We start from the raw sequence: 14,109 nt of genomic DNA, 5'->3' as shown, positions 1-14,109 counted from the left end.
GATTTTGGATGCAGATCCTTAAGGAGAATATCGATAACCATACAGGATATTATATTCATAAAGTAGCAGAAAGTATTCTAAGAACTAAGCCAAAATGGGAATGGAGAAAAGAGATTCTGCCAATAGTGATACCTGTAATTATGGATACAGAAAATAGGCAAGAAGGGGCTGAAATTTATTGGAGAAAACTGGCAAAAGAACCATAATACTGGGAGAAAATAATTAGAGAGGGAAAGGTAATAGAATGGGAAGAGGCCAAGAATTTATTTGGACTGCAGGCTAGAGATTGCCTTCCCTATTAAGGATTGACATCAGAGTATAGACAAAGAGAAAGAAATAGGGGGATCCTAAGTGAAAGACCATTATTGGCAGAGTTTTTAGTAGAATCTAGAACACAAGCTGCTGTTAAAAAAGGAATAATTAGTAGATCATATAACATATTGCATGATAACTATAAGAATCAATCAGAGGAGGCTAGCGCCACTCTTCTTATGTACATTAAAAAGATGTTGAGGCTTGGGTGTTCACTTAGGTAGTTTTTGTATAGAGATACATCAGGATGGATGGCAGGAACATTAAACTTAAACGAGCTATCTAACTAACTAACTAACTGACTGACTACATACTTGCATGCTCGCACTCTGACTGCTCACTCAAAATGGCACCCTTGCTTGCACATGCTCAGTGCGTGCTCAGCTCTTGTGTATTAATGAAAGATGATTCAGATATTCCATGTTTTCAATACAGACTTTTTTTACACTGGGAGGATTAGCTGATATAATGTTGTTTATAAATAGTGAAGACCCTTGCATGGATCTTTGTGGAATTCCAGCAGCAAATTTACCCTGTTCAGATATATGGGTTCAATTTAGTGTATTGAATGTTCTTAATGTAAGGTACTTTTCTGGCTAAGACTGTATCACTGAATTAGTATAACTATAAAATATTGTCTATCTAATGACTGTGTCACACTGGTTGATTGTTTTATATTGTGCAAAATAATTTATGGCAAACTAGTTTGCTTGTCACTACTTATAACAGATGTAAAAACTTACTATGTTATCTTAATATCTGTATTAAAACTGTTTATTTAAGTAACATACATGTTCCTTGAACTCATGCTGTAGCTGAAAATAATCAGTTGACCTGTTCACTCACCCAGTTAAAACATATATATGTACATATAAATAAATAAATAAATAAATTACTTGAACTATCTGAGTTTATATAGGAAGATTTTATAGTCCATGCTTTCATGAACAGTTTACTGAGAGCAGAATCTCACATTTGAATGAATTGTCATTTGGTTGAATGTTAGAGTTGAACAGGTCAGTGACTTTTGGACTAAAGGGCTGGGTAGGAATTAATACTTAGTTTTCAGGCTGCGATAAGGCTTAGGGATACGGTCAGTGTTAAGATAGATTTATGTTTAGGGCTAGGTTTAGGTTTGGAATTTGGGTCTATTCAGTAGTAGCTGGTAACTTCAGAGCAAGGAGTGGGTTGCATGAAACAACTGAGGGAATTGGGCTACATGTAATGGAGTGGGGCTTTATTACTGTAGGTTAGTTACTATTAACCATGATCAAACAATAGATAGGGGTAATTTATTTTCATCCACAGACTGCATCATTATCTACCTACTCATCATAGCCATGTTACTGAATATATACCCCTTAGCTATTAGCCTATTTGGCTGCAATCAACAAGGCCTGCCTTAGGTAAAATGGAAATCTAGACAAAGGACTCTGGGCCCTCCTGTTGCCCACTAGTCCCTACTGAACTTCTCCCCTGTTTCTTCCTCAAGTTGACCCCACACCATCCAGATAAATTATTTCTTTCTTGTTTTTTTCATACTTTGTCTTGCTATTCAGCTCCTGATGCTTTTAGTACACCCTAACTGGCCAACACTCTGTAATTAAGGAAGTAACTAAATGAAGACAAGATGTCATAGAGCTCTAGATGCTCTGAGGGACATCTTAGAGTGTTTTTACACCCCTTTGATTTAATGATGACCTGAACAGGAAATCACAAATAAAGAAAGCTATTCAGTATTTTTTTCTTTCAAAAAAAAAAGCCAGAATAATAACTGCTTATCTTTTACAAATGACAACAGTGTCAATCATTTAGATCCACAGACAACCCCTGCACCTAACAATCAAAGCTAAGATATTGTACTGGGATTAAGCTGATGCAACTTTTAATTAGGGACAATTCCAGATCTATGTAGAAACTTGAGGATGAAATTAGAAAACTGCAGGAAAGTATCACAAAGGACTTGCTTTTTGAATTACACTATGACATTTATAATATTTTTTTTCATTGTTGATAAACATTGCGAGGATATATGTAAAAAAGGAGCAAAACTTAAGAGAGATGAGAATGAATATAGATCCAGGACAGCTTATCACAGATCTTTGTTGCTCAACAAGAAAAAATAATTCCCATAAGTTGAAAATTCTCATATTAATGTGGTTTATAATATTGGGGAAATACAACAATCTAATCAAGATGCTTTTTTATAACCCCCTCTATCTCTCTAATGTTCACAGCAGCTGCAGGAGAAAAAAATCAAGTCCACTACCAATTGGAAGAAAATTTAAGGCTTCATGTCCATGAACAGTATCACCAGGAGAACAAGAGATACAGCATACAACAAGGAATGTACCAATGGGGTTGTGGCAGTTGAAGAGGAAGACATTAGATGAGGTGGAAAAAGTTACCATGTATGATTATGAGGTTTTAAGATATTTAATTACACTCATTTAGAAATGACCCCATATTTATGATAAGTTATTGTCAAAGGGATTTGCATTTGTCCCTACCAGTGTGTTAAATATAGAGGACATAATTATCAAAATTAACAATTTATTCGAAAATTAAACTTGGAATTGTTTTTTGACACAAGACCAATAAAATGAGGTTTGTAGCCAAGGTCTGACGTGTAAGAGTGCTTTTAATTTCCCTTATTTCATTGCATAGCTTTGTATGAAAAGTTATGTAAACATGATATTAGTCAACTTTTTTAGGATAATATCAAAGTTGATGGTTTTTACAATTTGACTAATGAAGAGAAGAATTTGTTAAATGAATTGTGGAATAATCATTTGATTCATATTATGAAGCCTGACAAAGGAGGTGGGACTGTGCTAATGGACAATTATTTATATTCGCATAAATTGTTTGAGTATTTACACAGTGGTGTTTATTATGTGACTGATTCACTGAACAAAGTTAATATTTCCTTTTCCAGCATTGATTTGATTTAAAAAAAAATTTCTAGAAAGTATTTTTCTAAGAAACACTATGGAGTATTTTAGGATTACTAAACTCCTTGTGCCCTCAATATATGGGATTAGAAAAGTCCATAAGAATGTTTGTGATCCACCATTGAGGCCGATTATTGGTTTGCATGGCTCTAATACTGAACTGTTGGCCAAATATGTAGATATTAAGTTAAAGAGATTTTTAAGAACAAAACACATGTATTCAATTCTTGGCACTTTTTAAAGGAAATTGGTGAAAGTACCTTTTATAAAGATGTTTTTTTTTCATTGGAATAGATGTTAAGGACCTATTCCCAGTAATACCACATCATATTGCTTTGGATTGGTTTTATGAGGCCTTAGTACAGGCAAGTGACTTGTTGCATCAAGAAATTAAAGTGTTACATATATTTGTGGAATTGGTATTATGTAACAACTATGTGTATTTTTAAGAGGAATATTTCAAACAAATCAAAAGTGTTGCAAGGCTGCAGCAGCAGCATCAGTCTTTGCAAATTTGGCTTTATGGAGTGGGAAACAAAGTTAGGTTTCCCTTCTGTGTATAATCAATATATTTTCAAATACTTCAGGTTTTTGGATGATATATTTATTTTATGGAAAGGGAGCACTGATGAATTTAACACATTTTTGAATTTTTTAAATCAAATACCTCCTTTTTGAGCTTCATGTCAGAATATAGTGATGAGAGTTTAAACTATTTGGATGTGACTATTAAGAGAAATGTGTTGTGGAGGAAAAATATGTCTAGTATTTTTAGAAAATCTGCTTTTTCTAATAGTTTCTGTTTTTCTACTAGCTACCTTATGTAGCAGAGTAAGTAATTAATGAGGCAAATGGTGAGCCTCTCTAGACTTATATTAGAGGACGAGACATTTAATATTGAAATGGAAAATTGAAATCTATGTTTGAGGAGAGAATTTACCCCCAATGCATTGATAGAAAGCATGGGGGATGAAGTGATTATTAAAAGATCTACCACTTTTGACCAATTTCAAGAGACCCTTCTAGTGTGGTGTTGAAAGATAAAGAAAAAAAGAATGGCAGTTTTCATAAAGCCATGGTTCTACCTTTTGGAAAGGGTACAAAGTTAGATCTATTTCAAATAAAAACTGGGCAAGGATCATTTGAACGTTTGAGTTGGAGGACAAGTTGGGGAGCAAACCCACAGTAGTTTATAAGGAGAGTAGAAATATTAAATCCTATTTTGCAATTAATGGTTTAAAATAATGAATTTAGTAATAACAAGAGGCTGGTTAAATGTGGATCTTGTTCCTTTTGTCGCTACATTAATGATATCATTAATATTACCAGTGGTGATTTCCAGAGGGTAATTTAGTAATAATGATATGTTTATTTGTAGTATAACAGGGCTGGTTTATATAGCTATGGGTACAGCATGTCCCACCTTCTACGTGAGTAAAATTAAGTTTCCACTCAAGAACAGGATTTATCAACATTTATACGCAATTACAAGAAATATAAGAAAAATGAACTTTATATGCATTCTACGGAGTGTGAGATTTTTAAACATTTCATTTTTTATGTTCTTGAATAGGTTTTTAGAAATATAATTGGTGGGAGTTGGGAGAATGTCCTGTAAGATTGTAAGTTACATTGGCAAATTTTATTAAATGCCACTCAGACTCTGGATATTAATGGAAAACAATCCATACTGAGTGTTTAACTTTACAATTAGATAGGATTTCATTATCTTTACTGTGTTTTATTGTGCATGTAAACCAATGGTTTTAAATAGTGTTTTTGTTTGAGTTTTATATTTATTTTATTTCTCTTTTGCAAATTATCATACAATTTTTATGTGACTAAATTATTTACAATGTAATTAATCACTTGAGTATATAAGCAAAATGAAAGTGCATGCTGTTGTTCTGATGAAGTTCGTTTCGAGGAACAAAATGTGTGTGTAACCAATAAACCATAGAATACTGAGCAGCATATTATTTGTTACAGTTTCTCAGCTCATCATCAACCCCCTTTTTTCTCTCATTTTCTACATGAGTCAGGGTGTCATGTTACTTGTTGCCATCTCTCCCTGTTCAATGCCACTCTCTTACCTTCTTTGACACTCATGCCTGACAGTCACAGATCTTCGCTCATACAATTCATCCACCACTTTGCTGGATGCCATAATTTTCTCTTGCCTTCTTCCTGTCTGTCCCAAATCTTCTTCACCAGAATATCTTCTGCTTTCTTGCACATGTGCCCAAACCACTGTAATCTGTTCCTTCTAGACCTTTTCTGCAACTGGAATTACTTTGGCTTGTGCTCTTATGTCATAATTTCTTCATCTGTTCCACAATGTGCATCCCACCACCCATCTCAGGCACTTTATCTTCATCACCTCTAGCTTCTTAACTGCTCTGCCTTTACTGCCCACAATTCTGTACCATAGAGTAGTACTGTTCACACCACTGTTTTGTACACCTTATTTTTCAGCTTCTTTGACATTTTTCTGAAGAATACTACCATTGACACACTGTGCCAGTTGGCTGCAGTCCCTCTGATTCTAGCTTTGGCCTCCTCATTCAAACTTCCCTTCTCAACCACCCCTCCCAGATACTTGAAGCTGTTAACCTGTTCCACTATTTTCCCTTCTATCTTAATTTTCATCTTCTTCTGATGTCCCCCATTTGCTACCATTACAACTGTCTTGTCTGTACTCAGTTCATCTCATGTGCCTTTGATTTTGCATTCCTTTCCCCTACCCTTTGCTGAATTTTTTTTCAGAGTCTGCCTTTAATGCCACATTGTCTGTATACAGCACCTTTGTTGATCTGTACCCTCCAGCCTGTTTACTAAGGTAGTCTATCACCAGTATGAACAGCAGTGGGCTCAGAAGTAGTAGGGAGGTAGGTAGCATGTTGGGTGATGCAGGAGGCTTCAACTGCCTGAAAAAATACTTTTTTTCCAAAGATTTTATGGCTTCAAATGTTGAAACTTAATTTTACAGTCTCACAATTTATGTAGTCACTGTTGTGTGATTCACAATTATGATAGGGAACCATGTATGCCTTATGTAGAGTCAACATGCTATGCAACCTCAGTCTAGGAAAACAAACATATGTCTAACCACTTTTATGGATACACACCCGGAAATTTAACTGTAATCAAGTGAAAGAAATAGTGGCTACAGCAACATATTTTAACTTGCTGTTCTAAGACATATACATTGCAACCCCACTGAATAAGTCATATGAATGATCATATTAACTGTGATTATTTAACTACCTCTGAGGTCATACACATAACCTGCCTATCACATAACTCACCCAAAATAGTTACACTTTCTTTGTAGATCTCTAATGTTTGATTACAATAACTGTAAAAGAAATTACACCTACTGTAATGTATTTCAATTTCCTACCCTCAGATACAATGAAACCCATCTGTCAAGAAATATCAATGACTGTCTTAACAAAGGTAATGTAACTATCTTTGCTTTTACACAAATATGCCACCTATCCTACTACCCCCCCCCAAAAAAAAAACAAAAATAGTCACACTTTGTATGCACCTCTAACATTTAATTGGGATGAACTGAAGAATAAATTAAGGTCATGCTAATATATTTCATCTTGCTGCCCCAGGACATATACACTGCAGTTTCCCATATCTCTCAACCTCTCAACTTTCAAAAATCATGCCGGAGGGTCCAAAAGCATAGCACTTAACATTTGCATACGAGTAAAATTCATGTTCCTGGGAGGGAGGGAGGGAAAAATGTGTATATTTACTCTTTTACCAGGAACAGATGCACACCTACATAACAGCACCAGAAACAGTGTATCTTTACTGTACTGTAAACAGATACACATGCCTGTTTCCTTGGCTTGCTTGTATGTGCCAGTCATAACCATAGTTTAGTTAGCAGAACTAATGTAAACATCTGTATAGTTTTATTAGTCAGCAACATATTTATGTAGTGGATAAATAAAAACATAGAAGACACCTCAGCCTAGAACTGAATCTGATTTTTAAATATTTCTAATAAAGCCACGTGCCTAAAATATTCTTGCCCATCTTGGCTATTTTTAATGCGATCCCCCAATTCTCTGTAAACAAAATGATTTTGCTCATTTAGTTCTATGAGATATGTAGATCCAGTTACAGCAATATTCCAAAACTGTTTTTCCACCTGACAGAAATATTATCTGTAAGCTCTTCCATATTTTTGCTTAAAATATATGACATTTTTTTCAGTGGCGCTTATATCTTAGGTTATATGGTAAAGAGCTTATTAAAGAGATACATACTTGAGCATTGTTGGCTCACAGCCAGAGGATACCTTCTGTGCAGAGTCTGCATGTCCTCCTTGTGGTCATGTGGGTTTCCTCCAGGTGTTCTAGTTATCTCCCACATTCCAAATACATGCAGTAGGTGGATTGGACACTTTAAATTGGCCGTAGGAGTGATTGTGTGTGTGAATATGTGGTGTGGAAGAACTACTGTGGCAGGGCTAGCCACCTGGCAGTGTAAAACTTATAATTAGATGATTGTCAGTGGTGTAGTGACACCCCAACCCCAAAAAAAATGGGAAAAAGGGGGTTGTGGATGTATGGATACTAGTAAATACAGGACCTGCACTAACTCAGATAATTTGAAGGTCATACTGGAAAATGCCTGAATTTGAAACATTGTTGAAAGGAAGAGCCGAAAGGACAAGAAATTAAGATTGTTGCTTCTTCTGAAGATTAACTGATGCATGGAGAAGGGAATGTAGATAATTTTCACTATGGATAGAACCTGTGGAAACCTGGAAAAAGATCCTGAGGAGAACTACAGACTGGAGAGGAACTCATAACTGTGGATATAGTGAAGAGGCATCAATAGCTGTGCCTGGATTTGGACAAAATGCTTGCAAGCTGGATCTTTTGATTTAGTGAAGCATGAGCTGTTTGCCAAACTGTAGCCAACTGAATTAAGCTTTATGTTATTCAGCTAGCAATGTTATGTGTTGTCAGACTGAATTTTTACATTTTTGTCACTGCAAACAATGAACTCGCAGATTTTGTCATTGTAAATAAACTTCACCGAATGTAAGTCAGGTGCCTCTGATATGTTGCTGTACTGAACTGATGGCTTTCAGTGGGCTTTTTATGGCAGTGGTTTTATGCTAAATTGCCTAGGTTCTGTTACTACAGCGCAACATGAAAGTGTAGCCTTTTTGAGTTATATTTCCACATCAGAAAATGTGAAGGCTGGGCTTTCTTCCTGTTGTGTTTACTAACAATAGAGGAACTATTAAAAATAGTAGATTATAAAGTTACGATAGACCATTGGCTGGTCTGTTTATAGCAGCAAATAACACTGGCCTCTAGAAAGACCACTCCACATTTGAAAAAATTCTGTAAGGATGGTGATACAGAGGCATATCATGTTGCTTTTGACTAGTATGCCACTCAAAAAATTAGGTTCAGTCTTAGTGGGCCAAGATCATTTCTTCTCAGCACAATGAGAGGAGGCCATACGAGCCAACATGGACTCAAATGGAACTGATTATTTGGACTAGCAAAAACTGAAAAAAAGAACAGTTTGCAAGAACACATGTGAGTCCTGAGACACAAGCAATGAATTTTTTATAAGTGGATATTGTATTCAAACAAAATAGTAAAAACACAACTGAATGACTTAAAACATGCTTTAAGCATACATATAAAACCAGAAGTAAAACAATAAAAGGAAAATGATTAAATATTCCTGTGACATCCCCCCTTTGGGCCAGTAATCAAGGAACCTCAGTCCTCACCACAGACACCTGTGAGGGATGTTTACTTGGTACAAAAAATAGATAAACAAACTATTTTCTGATTTAGCTCTCTGCACCAAGCACAGTTTCCCTTAAGAGCACACAGAGAGCCCACTCAGTCCTGGTGCTGGATTTCCCTCAGTCTCTCTTCAGGCCCCAAATAAGACTCCCCACTGACACAGCTCTAGATTTGAGTCCTCAGCCAAATATTCCAAGACAAGTCCTTCACCACCCCTTCTGTGAAACCAGTGCTTTGTTTCCCTGCTCCAAGTAGCTTACACATACACACACACACACACACACACACACACACACACACACACTCACTCACTCTTTGATAATTGATTTTCACACACACACACACACACACACACACACACACACACACACACACACACACACACACTCACTCTTTGATAATTGATTTTCACACACACACACACACACACACACACACACACGCACACACGCACACACGCACACACGCACACACACACACACACACACACACACACACACACACACACACACACACACACACACACACACACACACACACACACACACACACACACACACACACACACACACACATACCTGGGAAAGGCTGGCACAGATTTATCAGCTATTCCCCCTCTGACAAGCTATATGGTAGATACTGCCACCAGAACACCCCAAAGCCAGCTACTCTAAGGCTTTTACCAGGGTATCCAAAGGTTAAAATTTTCTCCAAAAGACTAGCCACAATGAAAAGTTTAATTATATTTAATAATAAACAATAAAAGAACATGAAAATACTAAATATCTATTTACAATAAACACCAGAGTTTCAGACACAGGAAATGTTAAAAATAATACTGAAGGAAAGATTCACACAGATACAGAAAAACAATACTTAACTAATCTCACTATATTTTCCTGACAGATCTAAAGAATTACTGTCCCCTAGTTCACTTATTAGAGCAAGGCAAGATGAAGTGGATGAGTGGTCCTCTTTCATCAGCCTTTGCAAACAGACTTTTGAGAGCTGAGTGACATCTCCCACTAATATCTAAATATTTCAGTGGTGGCTATAGGATGACATCACATCTGGTCATCTCACTCTGGTCCCCACACTACCCCCTTTACTATAAACTGAACCAGAATCTAGCACATACATGTCATAATACACACACATGGAGCTTTGCTAAGATGTCTTATAGCATCTGGAAGTTATAAAAACATTTCAAAAACTTCATCCGTAAGGACAATACAGTAGGATTCCTAGTCTTGGTTTTCACAGCCTTTTTGTCTCTGGCTGCAATCAGAGCTGTAAGATGCAATCTTTATGGCCTAAACCAGGCAGTTTAATTTCAGACTATTTTTCAAAGTTAGCTGGCCTGAGATTAACCTTTTCTCTTCCAGTATCCTCGGTTACAATACATTCATTTCAACAGTAATAATACAGTCTGACATACAGATGCATTTCTTTTCACTCCAGCCAGATCCACTGTTGGTACATTTTTAACACAAGCAGCTTTACAAATACATTTTCAACACAAGCACCTGTACAAATCAGTTTGATATACACATGACATGTAATTCTTTACAAAACTCCAGCTAGCTGTTGCCGGCATACGTTACACATCCACTGCCCTACTTCTCCTGACATAGCTGGCAATACCTCACATCATCACAATTCCAACAACTGATACATTCCAAAGGACACCTTTCAAGTGTTTTACATAAATGGGCTTTCCAGAGTGACCCTTAGAACACAGATAAACTGGTTGTGCTAATTGGAAGATAACTATATAATGAAGCAATGTTTAAGGCTGAACAACCTAAACTTGTAAATAAGATTATTCAGGTGTTTGTGAACTAACAAAAGCTGTCAGCAATTGAAACACTATATTTTAGGTGTGGGAAGAAGGGATAAATTGCTAAACATTGTGTAGCTAATAATGAGAATGCTATGCGTATAACAATGTGATTTTAACTAGCTCACTGGTAACGATAATGTACCAATAAAATGTGACAGAGTAACAACCAGAATGATACAGTCAGCATATTGTCATTGTATTGCTAACATGTTATTCAAATGCATTGTATTAAATGATAGATGAGAATTAAGAGAGCTTTTAAATTATGGAAGTATGGATAGACTTACTAAGGAACTTTATGTCTACAAACATAAAACATGGAAAAGAAACAAGTGATAACAGAAAAGTCTAAGTAATATGAGTTCCTGGAGAAAGGAAAGAACATTTTGTATGACATGGAAGTTCACATACTGCTGGGTAAAGCATCACATCCCATGGCTTTAATTCCAAACTTAGCATGCAATGTTATGACAGGCAAGACATCTACCAGTTCAAGGTAACATAGAAATGACTGGGGAGGAGCACAGATAGATACTGAATCTGCATTAAACAAAAATGGGTGAGGGCCACACCTGCAACCTGATGCACTAGCAAGAACACAAAGTCCTGAATGTACTCCTAGTAAAATGGGGGGAGGGGGGTCACCAACATCTTGATACACTTTTAGGAATACACAACCCTGAATATAGCCCCAGCAAGGACTGTGGGACCTGATACACTGTTAATTAACAGTCTGGACAAAGATAAAGGGATAGCTTTAGAAACTTCAGAAGGGAGTAGAACCTGTCCTTGGCTGGAAGAAGTAGAAGAATCTGCATTTATTTAGTAACCTGTTACTGATTCTTACCAGAAAACCCTGCTGTTAAATTAATGAAGCAAGTTACTAGACAGACTAAAAAGGTAATACCCATAGTGCATGATCCAGAATCCTGTCAGAAGATTCTAGCAATTAAAGTTATTTAAACTATCTCCCCACCTTTAAAAGTTATGCAAGATATCTCCACGGAGAAAGAGATGGAAATCTTCATAGTTATAATCTCAAAAAGACAACATGAAGAATAGAATTTTAGGTTTCCATATGTAATGTCAAAACAGTGGATTAGTCAGAAACAGGAATCTCAGCAGCAGGTTCTTAGAGAAAGAAGTTACTGAAGTAAAAATAAAGTAACTGCTAAAACTAATGAACGAACAAAGTCACTGGCATGAGTTGCCTTTTGTGGAGGAAGGGCTAGAAGAAGAAACACCTATGCATTCTATTCTTAGGTGAAGTGGTTATAGTCACTACGTCATGCCAATGAGCTGGTGGAAGTGTTTTTTATGTAACAGATTTTCAAATAAGTAATGAACATGTTAAAAAGGCACACTGGGAGGATGAACTATTAAGTATGGCCAGAGAAACATAGCCAAAGTGGGGTGAAAAGCAATGGCTCAGATTGGTCCCAGACCCATATTTTGAGTTGAAGAAAGATTTGCTTTATAGGGTAAACAAAGACAAAAAAGAAATGCTACACCTGTTGTAATTTCAAAAACCTTTTAGAACACGTGATGAAAATAGTACACACCCATATGTTGGGAAAGCACTTAGAAAAGGATGAAATCAAAACTAGAATCTTAGCTAGACTTTAATGGCAAGTAATAAAAGGCATTGAAAACTTATGTGCAGCCTGATCAGAATCTCAAGATAATACCACATCTTGATTTCAGATGTCTGAAACTAACTATGTATTATTGAAGTCTCATTCAAGTAGATAGCAATGGATCTTGGGGGTACATTGGTAAAGTCTAGCAATGCCTACCAGTACATTCTGGTAATTATTGACTATGCCACAATGTTTCCTGAAACAGTACCCATGTGAAAGGTCAGTGCTAAATCAATAGCCAAAGAATGACTATTACTTTTCTCCAGGGTAAGGATCACAAATAAATACTTACAGACCATGGAACTCCCATTCCTGTCCATGGTAATACATCAGTTATGTCAGTGTTTCAAAGTACAACAGTGAAGAACTTCAGTGTAACATTCTCAGTCCAGTAGGTTAGTGAAGAGTTTTAATAAATCATTGAAGTTTGTGTTAAAGAAAGCCACAAAACAGGATTTTAAGACCTGTGACTAGTTACTTTCTTACTTTGTTTTTGCTGTGAATGAAGTGCCCCAAGCCTCAATAGTATTCACTCTATCTGAGTTACTGTATAATAGGGTCTATATTAAATAAGCGAACGCTTAAAAAAGTGAACGCTTATTCATCAACCCTAGTTCAGCGAACGCTGAAAATGCCGGAACACACGGAACAGTGATTTTTTTTCCCAGGGAAAAAAATTGCTGTTCCACAAAAAACAAAAAACAAAAAAAAAAAAGAAAACCTTAAAACAGTATTTAATGTGGGGGGCTGTGCCCCCCACTCCTCTACTTAAATATACCAACTCCGAGATTGCACCACAGTGGAGGAAACAGCAAACTCCCGAAACCGGCCTAGCAATTATTTCCCTGAGAAAAAATTTGCTATTCTGGGTGTTCGGGATTTTCAGCGTTCGCTGAAATAGGGTTAATGAATCAGCGTTTGCTTTTTTAAGTGTGCACTGATTCAATATAGACTGTATAATAGACATCCCTGAAGCAGAGTGAACATAGCAAGAGAAACCTGGGAGGAGGAGGAGGAGGAGAAAACTCCATTTAAAAGTATGATAGCACACTTCACATATCTACAAGATAGACTAGAAATTCATTTGCCAATAATTAAGAAGCATATACAAAGGGCAACAGAGATGCATCACACAGTGCATAATAAAAGTGCCATACTTGGGAATTCTATCTAGGTGATAATGTGTTAGTATTAGTTTTTTTCTGCTGACAAATGCTCCAAACAAAATAGCAAGGATCATTTGAGGTAGCAGGGAAAATAAAGTAAATTACATAATAAGGCAGAATGGAGATAGAAAACAAGACCAGCTATATCATATACATGTGTTAAAACCTTGGAAGGAAGTTGAAGCTTCCTTCCACTCAAAAATAAATTAAAGGTTATGCTGCTAAACAGTAAGAGTTTAAATCAGAAACTGCACTCTCTTGAAGCATTCCTCTCCCTGGAGGATGTTAATGTCTGTGCAGTCAAAGAAACTTGGTTGAGGGCTGTAGAGAGTACCCCGGCCTTGCAAGGCTACAGTGCCTTCCACACTTTCAGACTGCAAAATGAATGTG

The sequence above is a fragment of the Protopterus annectens genome, chromosome 1.part0, assembly GCF_019279795.1.
Source record: "Protopterus annectens isolate FY-2018-M chromosome 1.part0, PAN1.0, whole genome shotgun sequence".
In the NCBI taxonomy this organism is placed as follows: Eukaryota; Metazoa; Chordata; order Ceratodontiformes; family Protopteridae; genus Protopterus; species Protopterus annectens.
Note: the sequence above shows the minus strand (reverse complement) of the source record.